Source organism: Arachis ipaensis, chromosome B3 (assembly GCF_059453495.1).
Source record: "Arachis ipaensis isolate K30076 ecotype BB chromosome B3, ASM5945349v1, whole genome shotgun sequence".
Classification (NCBI taxonomy): Eukaryota; Viridiplantae; Streptophyta; class Magnoliopsida; order Fabales; family Fabaceae; genus Arachis; species Arachis ipaensis.
In genome coordinates, this window is record NC_142438.1 from 111,897,862 (window position 1) to 111,917,229 (window position 19,368).

The following is a 19,368-nucleotide window of genomic DNA, read 5'->3' on the forward strand; positions in this document are numbered from 1 at the left end:
CCCCTTTACAATTCAAGTCATTTACATTTCTTGCACTTTAAGATTCCGCAATTTACATTTCTTGCACTCTAAGTTTCTGCCATTTAATTTCTTGTTCTTTAAGATTCAGCAATTTATTTCCTGTTCTCTTTAATTTCATGTCGATTACCAATTCCCTTTACTTTCAATGCAATTTAAATTCTGCAAATCACAAATCACTCAACCAAATCTTGATTCGCTTGACTAAATTAACCACTAAGCTAAAATTGCTCAATCCTTCAATCCCTGTGGGATCGACCTCACTCCCGTGAGTTATTATTACTTGATGCGACCCGGTGCACTTGCCGGTTAGATTTGTGTTGTTTTGGGAGAGATTCGTTTCTCCAACAAAATAACTCATCAAGTTTTTGGCGCCGTTGCCGGGGATTGATTAGATTGACAATGATTAAGTGAGGTGGTAATCTAGATCAAGCACTTTTTCTTTAATCTTTGATTAACCCACTAACTGTTTGATTTTTTGTTTAAACTAACTAACACTTCAATATAGCAGTAGATTGAAGTGTCACTGACTTTGTGCATTTCTCATGCTCTGCTTGTATGTCAGGCACAAGAAGAACCATACCCAATTTTCATGAACAAGACGAAAGAACTCTCAGGAGGTTAAGAAGAGCTGAAAGAGGGAAAAATATTGTTGGAGAAGAGGAATCAGACGAGGAATATCAAGAGAGGGAGGAACATTCAACCAATCCACCAGGTGGAGCAAACAACAACAATGACAACCCACCCCAGAGGAGAGTTTTGGCTTTCTATACCTTTGCAAATCCTAGACATTATGGAAGCAGCATCTTAGCTCCAAACGTCAATGCTAACAATTTTGAACTCAAGCCACAACTCATCACTTTGGTTCAGAACAATTGCTCTTTTGGTGGAGGACCACTCGAAGACCCGCACCAACACTTATCCACTTTCTTGAGGATATGCAACACTGTCAAAACTAATGGTGTGCCTCCTGACAGTTACAAGCTGATGCTATTCCCATTTTCTCTCAAGGACAAGGCCACTCAATGGTTGGAATCTTTTCCAAGGGACAGCATCAACAACTGGGATGATTTGGTAACCAAGTTTCTTGCCAAGTTTTATCCACCTCATAGGATTATAAGGTTAAAGGCTGAGGTACAAACATTTACACAAATGGAGGCTGAACCCATCTATGAGGCATGGGAGAGGTACAAGGCTCTGATCAGGAAATGTCCCCCTGCCATGTTTAATGAGTGGGAGAAGCTGCAGAACTTCTATGAAGGCTTAACACTGAAATCCCAGGAAGCTTTGGATCATTCAGCTGGAGGTTCCTTGCAACTCATGAAAACTGCAGAGGAGGCTCAAGAACTCATTGATATGGTGTCCAACAACCAATATTTCTTTGCTCATCAAAGAGGCCGCCAACCATCACAAAGGAGAGGAGTAATAGAGCTAGAAGGAGTGGATTCAATCCTGGCTCAGAACAAGATAATGCAGCAGCAAATTCAACAACAATTTGAGCAAATGGCCAAGAGGATTGATAGTCTCCAAGTTGCAGCAGTTAACACCAGCCAACCATCAACCACATGGGGACAGAGTGAAGAAACTCAAGAAGAACAACCACAAGAGCAAGTACAGTATATGCACAACCAAGGACCAAATGAAGTTTATGGTGATACATACAATCCATCCTGGAAGAACCACCCAAACCTCAGATGGGGAGATAATCATACCCAAAATCAACAACCATGGCAGAGGAACTCAAACCAAAACAACCCAAGAAACAACCAAAACTACAACCAGCAGCAGACTAACCAAAACCCCTACAGAAAACCTCAAAACAACTACCCCAACCCCAACCAATACCAATCTAATAACCAAACCACCAACCAAAATGCCTACCATCCACCACCCACATCTTATAACCCACCTCAAGTATCACCTGAAGCCCAAAGAATCACTAACTTGGAGGCCGTGATAGGCAAAATGTTGAAACACCAGGAAATGGTAACCAAGAATCAGGAAGCCTCCCTGAAGAGCCTAGAGAGACAGATGGGGCAACTCTCCAAGCAAGTATCTGTTGAGAGACCTTCAAGCTCACTGCCTAGTGACACAATCCCAAATCCCAAGGAGGAATACAAGGCAATACAATTAAGGAGTGGGAGAACATTGATAAGCAACAATGACACTACAAAGAAGCAAGCAGAGAGCATCAAAGAACCAACAGAGGATGAGAAGCAAGCAAGGACGATGAAGCTAAGGAGCAAGTTGTGATGCCAAACAAAAGCACTGAGAAACTTAAAGAGAAGGACAACCAGCCACATAGCTCAAAGGAAGTAGCTCAGGGATAGCAGCAAATAGGAAAGAGCATCACACCTCCACTACCTTATCCCCAGAGGTTCAACAAAGAGGTTAAAGACCAGCATTTTCACAAGTTCCTTGAGACCTTCAAGAAGCTGGAAATTAATATTCCCTTGGCTGAAGCACTTGAGCAAATGCCCCAATATTCCAAGTTTCTGAAGGATCTTATCAACAAGAAAAGAAGTTTGCTTGAGAGGGAAACCGTATTACTCACCGAGGAATGCAGTGCTGTGATTCAACGGGGTATTCCACCAAAACTTAAGGATCCGGGAAGCTTTGTAGTCTCATGCACTATTGGCAAGATAATTCTCAACAAGGCTGTCTGTGACTTGGGTGCCAGCATCAATTTAATGCCTCTCTCAATGATGAGAAAACTTGCCATAGAAGAGCTTAAACCCACCAGGATGTCACTAGTCATGGCTGACAGATCAATCAAGACACCTAATGGAATTGTGGAGAATCTGTTGGTGAAGGTTGGGGAGTTTATTTTCCCAGCAGATTTTGTAATTTTGGATACTGAAGAAGAAGAAAACGACTCAATCATTCTGGGAAGGCCATTTCTACACACAGCAAGGGCCATCATTGATGTAGAAAAAGGAGAAATGATCTTCAGGGTCCATAATGAACAAATGGTCATAAATGTGTTCAAATCAATGCAAAACGCTCCTGAGCAAGAGGATTACGTAAGAGTGGATATGATAGACAGTTTGGTGGAAGAAATATTGGAAGAAAATTTTCAAGAGCAAGAAGGAAATCAAGGGGCAACAGAGGAACAAGTGGCTGAGACCTCTACTGAGCAAGATGAAAGACAAGATAAGAAGGAAGATGTACGAAAACAAGAACTGAAACCTTTACCCACCCATCTCAAATATGCATTCCTTGGCACATCGGAGAGCTTCCCAGTAATCATTAATTCATCCCTGACAAAGAAGGAAGAAGGAGAACTTCTTGACGTACTCAAAGCTCACAAAGATGCTTTAGGATGAACCATTGATGACCTGAAGGGAATCAGCCCTGCAGTATGTATGCATAAGATCCTCTTGGAAGATAATTCCAAACCAGTGGTTCAACCGAAAAGAAGGCTAAATCCCACAATGAAGGAAGTTGTCCAGAAGGAAGTAATGAAGTTGTGGAATGCATGGATAATCTTCCCAATATTTGACAGCCCATGGGTAAGCCCGGTTCAAGTTGTACCAAAGAAAGGAGGAATGACAGTCATCACTAATGAGAAGAATGAGTTGATCCCTACTAGAACAGTGACTGGGTGGAGGATGTGCATAGACTATAGAAGATTGAATGATGCCACCAGGAAAGATCATTTCCCTCTCCCATTCATTGATCAGATGCTGGAAAGGTTAGCCGGCCATGCCTATTATTGCTTGTTGGACGGATATTCTGGGTATAATCAAATCGTGGTGGACCCCAAGGACCAAGAGAAAACTGCCTTTACATGTCCATTTGGAGTTTTTGCATATCGGAGGATGCCCTTTGGGCTCTGCAACGCCCCTGCCACATTTCAAAGGTGTATGCTCTCCATTTTCTCTGATATGGTCGAAAAGTTTTTAGAAGTCTTCATGGATGACTTCTCTGTTTTTGGTGATAATTTCAATGCTTGCCTAAACCATTTAACCCTTGTCTTGAAACGGTGCCAAGAAACTAATTTGGTTTTAAACTGGGAGAAATGCCATTTCATGGTACCCGAAGGGATTGTTCTTAGCCATAAAGTTTCAAAAAAAGGGATAGAGGTTGATAAGGCAAAGGTTGAGATCATAGAAAAACTCCCTCCACCAATTAATGTGAAATCTATTAGAAGTTTCTTGGGGCATGCCAGATTTTACAGAAGGTTTATCAAGGACTTTTCAAAAATAGCCAAACCTTTGAGTAATCTGTTAATGCTTGATAACCCTTTTGTTTTTGATGAAAACTGCCAGCATGCCTTTGAAACTTTAAAAAATAGACTCACAACAGCACCAATCATCACACCTCCAGATTGGGAATTACCTTTTGAACTCATGTGTGATGCAAGTGACCTTGCAATTGGTGCTGTACTTGGGCAAAAGAAGGGAAATTTGCATCACGTCATATATTATGCAAGTAAAGTGTTGAATGAGGCCCAAAACATCACAACAGAGAAAGAATTGCTAGCTGTAGTCTATGCATTTGATAAGTTTAGATCATATCTAGTAGGATCCAAAGTTGTGGTTTACACTGATCATGCTGCACTTAAGTATTTGATGTCAAAGCAGGATGCTAAACCAAGACTCATCAGGTGGATACTGCTCCTACAAGAATTTGACATAGAGATAAGAGATAGGAAGGGCACTGAAAATCAGGTCGCTGATCATCTGTCGAGGCTACCACATGAAACAAGTCAAAAAGCATCCCAGCCCATAAATGAAAGCTTCCCAGATGAGCACCTTCTGCAGATCCAGCAAGCACCTTGGTTTGCTGACATAGCAAATTACAAAGTGGGAAGGAAGATACCGCAAGAGTTCTCTAAGCAACAAGTGAAGAAATTGATCAACGAAGCAAGGAAATTTTCATGAGATGAACCCTTCTTGTTCAAGAGATGCTCTGATGGAGTAATCAGAAGGTGTGTTCCCGAAAGTGAAATGAGGGACATCTTGTGGCATTGTCATGGTTCAGCTTATGGTGGACACTTTGGCCCAGAAAAAATAGCCGCAAAAATACTGCAGAGTGGCTTCTATTGGCCAACTATCTTCAAGGATGCCAGAGAATATGTACACCAGTGTAATGAATGCCAGAAAGCAGGAGGATTAACAAAAAGGAATGAGATGCCTCAAAACTTTATCTTAGAATTAGAATTGTTCGATCTATGGGGAATTGATTTCATGGGGCCTTTTCCTCCTTCTTATTCTTTTAGATACATCTTGGTGGCAGTGGAGTATGTCTCAAAGTGGGTGGAAGCCATAGCCACAACCACCTGTGATGCACAGATTGTCCTCCAATTCCTTAAAAAACACATTTTCACTAGGTATGGAGTGCCAAAGGGTCTTGTTAGTGATGGTGGTAGTCACTTTTGCAACAAACAGATGGAGAAACTCCTCCATAAATATGGAGTAATTCACAAAGTAGCCACACCTTACCATCCTCAGACTAACGGCCAAGCTGAACTTGCAAATAGAGAATTAAAGAAGATCCTAGAGAAAACAGTGGGAATCACAAGAAAAGATTGGGCTAGAAAGCTAGAGGATGCATTGTGGGCGTATAGGACAGCTTTTAAAACTCCTATTGGCAAGTCACCCTTTCAGCTATTGTATGGAAAATCCTGCCACCTCCCTGTAGAGCTTGAACACAGAGCTTTTTGGGCCAATAAACTCCTCAACCTTGATCCCCAAGCTGCAGGAGAAAAAAGGTTGTTACAACTAAATGAGTTGGATGAATTTAGACTAGAAGCTTATGAAAGTGCTAAGATATACAAGGAGAGAGCTAAGAAGTGGCATGACAAGAAGATCACAAAGAAGGAATTCAAGCCAGGACAGCAAGTGCTCCTGTATAATTCGAGGCTTAAAATCTTCCCTGGCAAACTGAAGTCTAAGTGGACTGGCCCATACTTGGTGACAAAGATTTTTCCCTATGGGAATATTGAACTGCTAGATGAGGCAACAAAGAATCAATTCACAGCAAATGGTCACAGAGCAAAGCTGTACTTGGGAGGACAATGGGGTAAGGAAAAAGAGGTTCAACACCTACAACCCTCTTAAAAAGAATTGAAAAATGTCAAGCTAGTGACAATAAAAGAGCGCTTGTTGGGAGGCAACCCAACCTGAGGTAGTTTTCCTTTCATAACTTTTTCAATAAGAGTGTTGGATAACTGCTATGTATTGCAAGGAGCTAAGTTTGGTGTTGCACACCAAAAACAATCTAAGGGAGAATGCAGGATGCTAAGTTTGGTGTTCCACCAAGACTTCATTTAAAATTACATTCTAACTTCCTGCACATTGCTAGTTCCAAGCAATCAAACAGATTATTCAACAACTTAACTATTTTTGTTTAGTCTCAATTTCATAACCTTTAGCAAGGACACAAAAGTTTGCCCAGAGTTAACCTGTTGAATCAGAAGAAGTAGCAAGGAATTAAGTCTGGGAGTTAACCACCAATTGAAGATACCATGCATCAAGACTCAAAAAGGGGCACAACAGAAAGAAGAACAAAAGAAATGCAAACCAATAGGTTGTATCTATACTTAACCTTTGCTGTTGAGAAATACTTTTGATTGATGTCTTGTTAAAGTGTTCATTTAGTTCAAACAGATTCAAACTTCTCTTAGAATAAGTAAACTAGTCTATGTGTGTGCTTGTGTGTTTACTTTCACTTAGCAAAAAGCGTGTTTTGTCCCCTGCATCTTTAAGTTCAATAAAAGAAATGTTTGAATGTGAAGCAAGATAGTCTCTGTTAGATAGAAGTAGAATAAAAGTAAATGGTGGTATGTGTGTGGTTGTATAATAGCTCACTTTTAGTGAATAAAGAGCTAGGATATCTCATTCTAAGTAAAGAGTGACCTACTGTCTATGAATCTCAATTAAATAAAAAATTCCTTGGTTAGAAAGAAAAACAAAAAGAAAGAAAGAAAAGAGATAGCCAAAAAGTGGCAGAACAAAAGGAAACAAAAAGAAACAAAGCTAGACACCAATAGCTTGAACTTTAAAATATATGCCTGTGGTGTCTTTGTACTAGGATCTGCTTGGATTAGTAAGCTCTTAGGAGTGCATCAACACTCGGTGACTTGGGTTAACTAATCCGGGATCATCAGCTGAAAGTCCACTATCAAGAGCAACCTAACTACAAGGCATTTAGTAACCCAAAGAGGTGCTGGGCATCAATGTTTTAAGAAGGAATGTGAGCCAAGTGTCTATGGTGAATAATGTGTCAAGTATAAAGAAAAGGAAATGAACTTGCTACACATGACACTCAAATAAAGCTTATAAACAAAGTAATAGCCAAGGATAAAGGAATAATGAGAGGTCATAGCAGTATGTTACTTGAAGCTTGAAGGAGACTTTCTAGGCCTAGGAGTCAATAAGAAGTGAGTATTTATATATCCACACAAAATCCCATGAACTATCAATAATACTCTGCTAGCATGAACATCCTCTTCCATTTCATTCTTTCTTCTCAATAAAATCTTTTTTTTGCTTGGGGACAAGCAAGCTTTAAGTTTGGTGTTGTGATGACAAGTCATCTTAGCCTATTTTAACTAGTCTTTTTCTTTTGTTTTCATTAGAATTATGCACTTTCTTGAGCTCTAAGCAAGCCAATTTGGTAGATTTTTATGTTTCCTTTGATTTAATCAACCATGTATGAATTCATGCTATTTCATGAGGTTTTATACTATAATTGTCACATATTATGAAAGAATGAATATCTCATGATTTTAAGCATAGCTTTGATGTGTTTGGTTGATTAATGATAGGTGAAGAAAGCTTGGAGAAAGGTTGAAGCAAGAAGGAATAGCTAGGAGTAAAGAGAAGACAATGGAATAAGTGAAATTGAACCAGGAAGCAAAAAGCTGGACCTAAAGTTAGCCTCAAACTTTTGCACAAACTTTTGGGTGAAAAGTTAGCCCCAACGTTAGCCCCTAACTTTTGGGCTAACGTTGGAACTTGAAAATCACTCCCTGGGTACCAAAAGTTTGCGCCAACGTTAGCCCCTAACTTTGAGGCTAACGTTGGCACATGAAAATCACCCCTGGGCACCAAAAGTTTGCGCCAACGTTAGCCCCTAACTTTGAGGCTAACGTTGGCATGAGAAAAACACTCCCTGGGCACCAAAAGTTTGCGCCAACGTTAGCCCCTAACTTTGAGGCTAACGTTGGCACATGAAATCTACAAGGGGAGGAGCAAAAGTTTGCGCCAACGTTAGCCCCTAACTTTGAGGCTAACATTGGCGCCATAAGTGCACCAAGGAAGGCTAACGTTGGTGCAAAAGTTAGACCCTAACTTTTGCACCAACGTGAGTATCATCAAATTGTGTTGGCTGATATGAAAAGTTGGACCAAAAGTTAGACCCTAACTTTTGCTCCAACTTTTGGTCCAACTTTTGCAAAACTCCAACCCGGTTCAATTGGTTCGTTTTGGTTCCTCTTCAAACTCCAAGAGCAATCAACCAAGGCCTCTTTCAACCCAATTCCACCAAGAGCAAAGGCCCAACTCAAGGCTTGAAGATCATTGGAAGAAAGTGTAAAAATAGGATAGAATTCAAGTTCTTTGGAGAGCTTTTTTTTTTTAGAGCTTTCTTTTAGAGCTTTCTCTTTGAATTTTCATAATAGTTTTCGGAGAGCTTTGGATATTGAGTGATCTTTAATTTTTTAGTCTTGGGGAAGGAGAATTCACTTCTCTTCCTCTTAGTTTTATTGCTTTCAATTTCAATTACAATTGTCTTGGATCTTGGGTTGGAGAATTGAAGAAATTCTGTTTCAATCTCATCCTTGGATCTCTCTGTTTTATTTACTGCTTGATTGAATTTAATTTCTGTTAATTGCTCTTCATCTACTTTCCTTGCAATTTACAATTCCCTTGCAATTGTTCTTGTTGGATCTAGGAAGGCATTGAGATCTAGACTTGGTTTTCTAGTCTCTGGGTCCTGAGATCTGAACTTCTAATTTCCAATTCTCTGTTTACTGTTTTCATGTTCATTTACTTGTTTTGCTTCAGATCCGATTTGATCCAAATCATCTTCTCCTTCTCTGCTTGATGCAAATTTACTTTTCCTTGTTTAATTTCTGCAACTCCAAGTCCCAATCCCCTTTACAATTCAAGTCATTTACATTTCTTGCACTTTAAGATTCCGCAATTTACATTTCTTGCACTCTAAGTTTCTGCCATTTAATTTCTTGTTCTTTAAGATTCAGCAATTTATTTCCTATTCTCTTTAATTTCATGTCGATTACCAATTCCCTTTACTTTCAATGCAATTTAAATTCTGCAAATCACAAATCACTCAACCAAATCTTGATTCGCTTGACTAAATTAACCACTAAGCTAAAATTGCTCAATCCTTCAATCCCTGTGGGATCGACCTCACTCCCGTGAGTTATTATTACTTGATGCGACCCGGTGCACTTGCCGGTTAGATTTGTGTTGTCTTGGGAGAGATTCGTTTCTCCAACAAAATAACTCATCAAAACTCTTGGCAAAGTATAAGAACTGGAAGTCCTATCCTTATCAATTGTGATGAGAATTGGATTTTAATCCCACTTGGTCAGCCTTTACTAAACAAAGGAAAGTTAAGTGGGCTGATTGGCTTGATTCTCAAATCCTAATCAACTCATGTGGAGAGACTAGCTTTAGAGCAATCCTAGTTCAATCAGAATCTGCCAATTTCAACCACTGTTTTATTTGACAGCTCAAGCGTCACCAATTACCTTAACCAAAGCCAAGAATGTAGAAAGCTAAATTAAAATCATAAATATCCAGAATACCTCAAATAAAATACATTCAAAGTAGTAAAATCTAACATGGAAAAGTTCATAAGCCAATTGGAAAAATAAATAAAAAAAAAGAACCTAGGATTGAGAGTTACTCCTAAAACTAAGAGAAGTCCTAAATCCTAATCCTAAGAGAGAGGAGAGAACCTCTCTCTCTAAAACTACATCTACTCCTAAAATTATGAATGTGAGAGCCTCCTTATGAATGGATGTATTCCCCCACTTTATAGCCTCTAATATGTGTTTTCTGAGCCGCAAAACGGGTCAGAAACAGCCCAGAAATCGCTGGAGAAGAATTCAAACACGCTGATTTTCATCACTGCGATGCGGCCGCATGGATCACGCGGTCACGTCACCTAGCGTCAGGGAAACTATAGCATATTATATATCAAATCGAAGCACCGGACGTTAGCTTTCCAACGCAACTGAAACCGCGTCATTTGGACCTTTGTAGCTAAAGTTATAGCCGTTTGAGTGCGAAAAGGTCAGGTTGGACAGCTTAGCAATTTCTCCAACTTCTTGTATTTCTTCCACTTTTCCATGCTTCCTTTCCATCCTCCAAGCCATTCCTGCCTTATAATATCTGAAAATACTTAAGACACATATCAAGGCATCTAATGGTAATAAGAGAGGATTTATATAAAACCATGCAAATATAAGATCAAATAAGCATGTTTTCAATCAAAACACATAATTAGGAAGGAAATATAAAACCATGCAAATAGTATGAATAAGTGGGTAAAGAGTTAATAAAAACCACTCAATTGAGTACAAGATAAACCATAAAATAGTGGTTTATCAACCTCCCCACACTTAAATATTAGCATGTCCTCATGCTAAGCTCAAGAGAAGCTATAAAGATGAAGAGGAATGGTATGAAATGCAACCTATGAATGCAACTACATGCTAAATGCTTTTACTTACTTGGTTAAGAGTAAATAAGTTCTCCAAGACAAATACAAACCAATTTTCACTAATTCAAATCAGACAATAAAAAGCAAGTGAACTTGTATGAAGACAGCTCATGAAAGCAGGGAACATAGAATTTAAGCGTTGAACCCTCACTGGAAGTGTATATCACTCTAATCTCTCAAGTGTATAGGGTTATTCACTCTACTCTTCTCTAGTCATGCTTTCTAAACCTTGTTCTTGATCTAACCAGTCAACAAAAATTTAATGTACCAATGCAAACATCATGAGGTTTTTTCAAGGTTGTAATGGGGCTAAGGTAAGGGTGAGGGTGTATATATATAAGGCTAAGTGAGCTAACAAAGTGAATCCTTGATTAGTCTAAGATCTCACCTAACATATACATACTTTATATAATTTAAAAATACTTTACCTAGCTACCCAAAATTTTCCCACTTTTGTATTACATGCTCATATATCAAACTTATTTTTGAATTTTGTCCCATGTGCATTGATTCTTTTTATTTTGCATTTGGGGCAATATATATTTTTTTCATTTCTCTCTCTCTTTTTTTTTGTATCCTCTTATTTAATTACTTAATATATTTTTCTTCAATGCACATGGTAATTTAATTATTTTGATTTCACATGAGCATGCTTCCCAAATTTTCAAATGACTTATTCAATTTAATTCCCTACTTTTTCATATCATCCCATGTTCCCATAAAATTCCCCACACTTAAATTTTACACAATATCTATCTTAAGCTAACCAAGGATTCAACTTGGGATTCTTATTTTGTTTTTCTGCTTAAGGCTAGTAATGTGGTTATAAAACAGAAGGGATTTAAAAGCTCAAGGGGGCTAACAAGGGTGATGTAAAAGGTAGGCTAATTTTGGGATAAGTGAGCTAAAATCAAACAATGGCCTCAATCATATGCAAACATGTAAATATACTAAATATTAGACATATAGATTGGAACAAAATATAGATTACAATCATAGAGAAGAAAATACACAAGAATAAAATATTTATGGTTAAATAATGTAACCATATAAATAAGCTCAAATCTCACAGGTTGTGTGCTCTTTAGCTCAAAAACCATGTTCCAAATACAACTTCAAACAAGTTTTAACATAAAAATTTTTCAATTTAAATTAGTGAAATTTTCAAAGAGAGGGTCTTAAAAGAATTTTATTACTTTAACCAAGTAGTAACTAAATGCACAAAATCAAATAAATATGCAATCAAATATGCAATTGCAAAAATGAACAAACAAATAAAATAAAAAATTTGGTGTTGAGTCAAGAAATAACTAACCCATGGAGATCGGTATCGACCTCCCCACATTTAAAGATTGCACCGTCCTCGGTGCATACTAAGATTTGCAAGTGGACGGGTTGTTTCAACTATTGCTTTTCTCTAAGAATTGTGCAGATGGACTTGCCTGTCTCCCCATGTAAACGTCTTCCGGTTCTCTTCCGGGTGGCCATCCTGAAAGAAAAAGGGAAGAAGAGTTACTGATGAGCGGATAATTTATATGCTTTTTGACATTGTTTTTAGTATGTTTTTAGTAGGATCTAGTTACTTTTAGGGATGTTTTTAATAGATTTTGTGTTAAATTCACATTTCTGGACTTTACTATGAGTTTGTGTGTTTTTCTGTGATTTCAGGTATTTTCTGGCTAAAATTGAGGGACTTGAGCAGAAATCAGATTCAGAGGTTGAAAAAGGACTGCTGATGCTGTTGGATTCTGACCTCCCTGCACTCAAAGTGGATTTTCTGGAGCTACAGAACTCGAAATGGCGCGCTTCCAATTGTGTTGGAAAGTAGACATCCAGGGCTTTCCAGAAATATATAATAGTCCATACTTTGGCCAATAATTGACGACGTAAACTGGTGTTCAACGCCAGCTTTCTACCCAAATCTGGCGTCCAGCGCCAGAAAAGGATCCAAAACCAGAGTTGAACGCCCAAACTGGCACAAAAACTGGCGTTCAACTCCACAAATGGCCTCTGCACGTGCAACACTTAAGCTCAGCCCAAACACACACCAAGTGGGCCCCGGAAGTGGATTTATACATCAAATACTTACTCATGTAAACCCTAGTAGCTAGTTTATTATAAATAGGACCTCTTACTATTGTATTAGGCATCCTGGATTGTATTTTGATCCTGTGATCACGTTTTGGGGGCTGGCCATCTCGGCCATGCCTGGACCTTTCACTTATGTATTTTCAACGGTAGAGTTTCTACACTCCATAGATTAAGGTGTGGAGCTCTGCTGTTCCTCAAAGATTAATGCAAAGTACTACTGTTTTCTATTCAATTCTTCTTATTTCGCTTCTAAGATATCCATTCGCACCCAAGAACGTGATGAAGGTGATGATTATGTGTGACGCTCATCATCCTTCTCCCTTATGAACGCGTGCCTGACAAACACTTCTGTTCTACATGAATTAAGCTAGAATGAGTATCTCTTAGATCTCCTAACCAGAATCTTCGTGGCGTAAGCTAGAATGATGGCGGCATTCAAGAGAATCCGGAAAGTCTAAACCTTGTCTGTGGTATTCCGAGTAGGATTCAATGATTGAATGACTGTGACGAGCTCCTAACTCGCGATTGCAGGGCGTTAGTGACAGACGCAAAAGGATAGTAAATCCTATTCCAGCATGATCGAGAACCGACAGATGAATAGCCGTGCCGTGACAGGGTGCGTGAGCATATTATTCACTGAGAGGATAAGATGAAGCCATTGACAAGGGTGATGCCTCCAGATGATTAGCCGTGCCGTGACAGGGCATTGGATCATTTTCCCGAGAGATGACCGAAAGTAGCCATTGACAGTGGTGATGTATCACATAAAGCCAGCCATGGAAAGGAGTAAGACTGATTGGATGAAGATAGCAGGAAAGCAGAGGTTCAGAGGAACGAAAAGCATCTCCATTCGCTTATCTGAAATCCCTGCCAATGAATCTACATAAGTATCTCTATCCCTTTTATTGTTTATTTTAATCTAATAAAGTATCATGTTTAAATCCGCCTGACTGAGATTTACAAGGTGACCATAGCTTGCTTCAAGCCAACAATCTCTGTGGGATCGACCCTTACTCGCGTAAGGTTTATTACTTGGACGACCCAGTACACTTGCTGGTTAGTTGAACGGAGTTGTGTCCACACATAGTAAAGAGCCATAATAATGATTCCATACAATAACAAAGAGTACTACATTAATGTGATCACAATTTCGTCCACCAAGTTTTTGGCGCCGTTGCCGGGGATTGTTCGAGTTTGGACAACTGACGGTTCATCTTGTTGCTCAGATTAGGTAATTTTCTTTTTGTTTTGTTTTCAAAAATTTTTCAAAAATCTTTCAAAATTTTCTCCTTTGTTTTCGAAAAAAAAAATTAATTAAAAATGTTTTCAAAAATAAATTATTCTATGGTTTCATAATTTTTAAGAATGAATTCTAGCGTTTCATGAAGCATGTTGAAGCCTGGCTGGCTGTAAAGCCATGTCTCAATCCTTATACCCAAGAGAAGAGCTTCTTTATCTTTCTTAGCCAATTGGCTGTTGAATGTAAGGAATGTCAGGCGTGTCATGTCTGAGTTACATACTAAAGCTTGGCTGGCTATTGAGCCATGCCTGACCCTTTGATTGGAGCTTTAGAGCATAAGATTCCTGGAATTCATATTGAAAATTTTGGAATCCTTATTTTTCTTTTCCAAAATAGTTTTTCGAAAATATAAACTAAAAATCCAAAAAAAATTAGAAAATTATAAAAATCAAAAATATTTTTCTGTTTCTTGTTTAAGTCTTGAGTCTTGAGTCATGTTATAAGTTTGGTGTCAATTGCATATGCATCTTGCATTTTTTTCGAAAATTTCATGCATTCATAGTGTTCTTCATGATCTTTAAGTTGTTCTTGGTAAGTCTTCTTGTTTGATCTTGATGATTTTTTGTTTTGTGTCTTATCATGTTTATCATATGCATTCTTGAATTCTTAGTGCCTAAGCATTAAAGAATTCTAAGTTTGGTGTCTTACATGTTTTCTTTGCATCAAAAATTTTTCAAAAATATGTTCTTGATGTTCATCTTGACATTCAAAGTGTTCTTGATGTTCATCTTGACACTCATATCATTCATGCATGCATTCATTGTTTTGATCTAAAAATTTCATGCATTGCATCATTTTTCTTGTTTTTCCCTTGCATCATAAAAATTCAAAAATCAAAAAAAATATCTTTCCCTTTTTTCTCTCATCAAATTCAAAAATTTGGATTGACTTTTTCAAAAATTTTTAAAATCAAATTGTTTCTCATGAGTCAAATCAAATTTTCAATTTGAAAATCTTATCTTTTTCAAAATCTTTTTCAAAAATCAAATCTTTTTCAAAATTCTTAGTTATTTTTGAAAATTCCAAAAATATTTTTCAAAAATCTTTTTCTTATTTTTAGACCAAATTTTCGAAAATAACATAATCAATTAATGTTTTGATTCAAAAATTTGAAGTTTGTTACTTGCTTGTTAAGAAAGATTCAAACTTTAAGTTCTAGAATCATATCTTGTGATTTCTTATGAATCAAGTCATTAATTGTGATTTTAAAAATCAAATCTTTTTCAAAAACTAATTTCTATCATATCTTTTCAAAAAAAAAATATCTTCTTATCTTATCTTTTTCAAAATTTGATTTCAAAATATCTTCTCTAACTTCCCAACTTCTTATCTTTTCAAATTTGTTTCAACTAACTAACTAACTTTTTGTTTGTTTCTTAACTTTTTCAAAACTACCTAACTAACTCTCTCTCTCTAATTTTTGAAAATATCTTCCCTCTTTTTCAAAAATTTCTTTTTTATTAACTAATTATTTTTATTTTTTTTATTTAAAAAAAAAATTTCGAAAAAAAATACTAACCTTTTTCAAAAACTATTTTCAAAAATTACTAACTCTTTTTCAAAAATTGTTTTCGAAAATTCACTTCCCCCTCTCATCTTCTTCTATTTGTTTATTGATATACTAACATCTTTCCTTCAACTCTCCAAAAATCCGAACCCCCTCTCTCTCTGAGTTCAGATTTTCTTCCCTTCTTTTCTTCTACTAACACAAGGATCCCTATACTGTGGTATAAAGGATCTACATTATTATTACTATTTTTTCTGTGCCATCTTCTTTGTCATATGAGCAGGAGCAAGGACAAGAACATTCTTGTTAAAGCAGATCCAGAACCTGAAAGGACTCCGAAGAAAAAATTAAGAGAAGCTAAAATACAACAATCCAGAGATAACCTTTCAGAAATTTTCAAACAGGAAAAGGAGATGGCAGCCAAAAATAATAATAATATAAGGAAGATGCTTGGTGACTTCACTGCACCTAATTCCAATTTACATGGAAGAAGCATCTCCATTCCTGCCATTGGAGCAAACAACTTTGAGCTGAAATCTCAATTAGTTTCTCTGATGCAGTAGAACTGCAAGTTTCATGGACTTCCATCTGAAGATCCCTTTCAGTTCTTAACTGAATTCTTGCAGATATGTGATACTGTTAAGACTAATGGAGTAGATCCTGAAGTCTACAGGCTCATGCTTTTCCCTTTTGCTGTAAGAGACAAAGCTAGATTATGGTTGGATTCTCAACCCAAAGACAGCCTGAACTCTTGGGATAAGCTGGTCATGGCTTTCTTAGCCAAGTACTTTCCTCCTCAAAAGCTGAGCAAGCTTAGAGCTGATGTTCAAACCTTCAGGCAGAAAGAAGGTGAATCCCTCTATGAAGCTTGGGAAAGATACAAACAGTTGACGAAAAAGTGTCCTTCTGACATGCTTTCAGAATGGACCATCCTGGATATATTCTATGATGGTTTATCTGAGCTATCAAAGATGTCACTGGACACTTCTGCAGGTGGATCCATTCACCTAAAGAAAACGCCTGCAGAAGCCCAAGAACTCATTGACATGGTTGCTAATAACCAGTTCATGTACACTTCTGAAAGGAATCCTGTGAGCAATGGGACGCCTATGAAGAAGGGAGTTCTTGAAGTTGATACTCTGAATGCCATATTGGCTCAGAATAAAATATTGACTCAGCAAGTCAATATGATCTCTCAGAGTCTGCATGGAATGCAAGCTACATCCAACAGTACTCAAGAGGCTTCTCCTGAAGAAGAAGCCTATGATCCTGAGAACCCTGCAATAGCAGAGGTAAATTACTTAGGTGAACCTTATGGAAACACCTATAACTCAACATGGAGAAATCATCCAAATTTCTCATGGAAGGATCAAAAGCCTCAACAAGGCTTTAATAATGGTGGAAGAAACAGGTTTAGCAATGGCAAACCTTTTCCATCATCAACTTAGCAACAGACAGAGAACTCTGAACAAAATGCTTCTAATTTAGCAAATCTAGTCTCTGATCTATCTAAGGCCACTGTAAGTTTCATGAATGAAACAAGGTCTTCCATTAGAAATCTGGAAGCACAAGTGGGCCAGCTGAGTAAAAGGATCACTGAAATCCCTCCTAGTACTCTCCCAAGCAATACAGAAGAGAATCCAAAAGGAGAGTGCAAGGCCATTGACATAAGCGCCATGGCCGAACCTGTGAGGAGAGGAGAGGACGTGAATCCCAAGGAGGAAGACCTCCTGGGACGTCTAGTGATCAATAAGGAGCTTCCCTCTGAGGAACCAAAGGAATCTGAGACTCATCTAGAGACCATAGAGATTCCATTAACCCTCCTTATGACCTTCATGAGCTCTGATGAGTATTCCTCTTCTGAAGAGAATGAGGATGTTACTAAAGAGCAAACTGCCAAGTTTCTTGGTGCAATCATGAAGCTGAATGCCAAATTGTTTGGCATTGATGCTTGGGAAGTTGAACCTCCCTTGTTCATCAATGAACTAAGTGATCTGGATCAACTGACATTGCCTCAGAAGAGACAGGATCCTGGAAAGTTCATAATACCCTGTACCATAGGCACCATGATCTTTAAGGCTCTGTGTGACCTTGGTTCAGGAATAAACCTCATGCCCCTCTCTGTAATAGAGAAACTGGAAATCTATGGGGTGCAAGCTGCTAAAATCTCATTAGAGATGGCAGACAGCTCTAGAAAACAGGCTTATGGACAAGTAGAGGACGTGTTAGTAAATGTTGAAGGCCTTTACATCCCTGCTGATTTCATAGTCCTGGATACTGGAAAGGAAGAGGATGAATCCATCATCCTAGGAAGACCTTTCCTGGCCACAGCAAGAGCTGTGATTGATGTTGACAGAGGTGAAATATTCCTTCAATGGAATGAGAACTCCCTTGTGTTTAAAACTCAAGGATCTCCCTCTACAACCATGGAGAGGAAGCAGAAAAAGCTTCTCTCCAAGCAGAGTCAACCAGAGCCCCCACAGTCAAACTCTAAGTTTGGTGTTGGGAGGCCACAACCAAACTCTAAGTTTGGTGTTGAACTCCCATATCCAAACTCTAAGTTTGGTGTTGGAGAGTCTCAACAAAGCTCTGCACATCTGTGAGGCTCCATGAGAGCCCACTGTCAAGCTATTGACATTAAAGAAGCACTTGTTGGGAGGCAACCCAATGTTTATCTAATTCTTATTTTTATTGTTTTTCATGTTTTCTTAGGTTCATGATCATGTGGAGTCACAAAATAAACAAAAAAAAAAAATCAAAAACGGAATCAAAAACAGCAGAAGAAAAATCACACCCTGGAGGAGCATCTGTCTGGCGTTCAAACGCCAGAACAGAGCATAGTTCTGGCGCTGAACGCCCAGAATGGGAGCATCCTGGCGCTGAACGCCCAGAACAAGCATGGTTCTGGCGTTCAACGCCAGAAATGGCAGCAAAGGGGCATTGAACGCCCAAAATGGGCACCAACCTGGCGCTGAACGCCCAGAGTTGTGTGCAAGGGCATTTTGCATGCCTAAATTGGTGCAGGGATGTAAATGCCTTGACACCTCAAGATCTGTGGACCCCACAGGATCCCCACCTACCTTCACTCACTCTCTTCTCTCTTCTCAATCATCCTCTATTCCCAATAAACACTCATCCCTTCTGTCTTCCATTTACCACTCACACCCATACACCTACTTACCTTCAAAAATTCAACATCTCTTCCCCACCCAATCCCACCCATATGGCCGAATACACACAGCCATCCATCTCCTCCATATCCTCTTCTTCTTCTATTCTTTCTTCTTTTGCTCGAGGGCGAGCAACATTCTAAGTTTGGTGTGGTAAAAGCATAGCTTTTTTGTTTTTTCCATAACCATTGATGGCACCTAAGGCCAGAGAAACCTCTAGAAAGAGGAAAGGGAAGACAAAAGCTTCCATCAAGGGTCTATAGCTCAGTGGTAGAACATTTGACTGCAAATCAAGAGATCCCTGAGATACCTCAGGGGATACATTTTCTTCCACACAATTATTGGAAGCAACTAAGGGTGGAACATCAAGAGCACTCCATCATCCTTCATGAAATCAGAGAAGATCTAAAAGCAATGAAGGAGGAGCAACAAAGACAAGGAAGAGACATAGAAGAGCTCAAGGACATCATTGGTTCCTCAAGAAGGAAACGCCACCATTACTAAGGTGGATTCATTCCTTGTTCTTATTTCTTCTGTTTTTTGTTTTCTATGTTATGTGCTTATCTGTGTTTGTGTCTTCA

At 38.5% G+C, this 19,368-nt stretch overlaps 1 non-coding gene across 1 annotated transcript; it reads right to left on the reverse strand.

The window, feature by feature from the left end:
- Positions 1 to 16,426: 16,426 nt before the first annotated feature.
- On the reverse strand, positions 16,427 to 16,534 carry LOC148572057 (small nucleolar RNA R71). Its single transcript, XR_015908784.1, has one exon. It is a non-coding gene; the product is annotated as a small nucleolar RNA R71 (small nucleolar RNA).
- Positions 16,535 to 19,368: the final 2,834 nt, after the last annotated feature.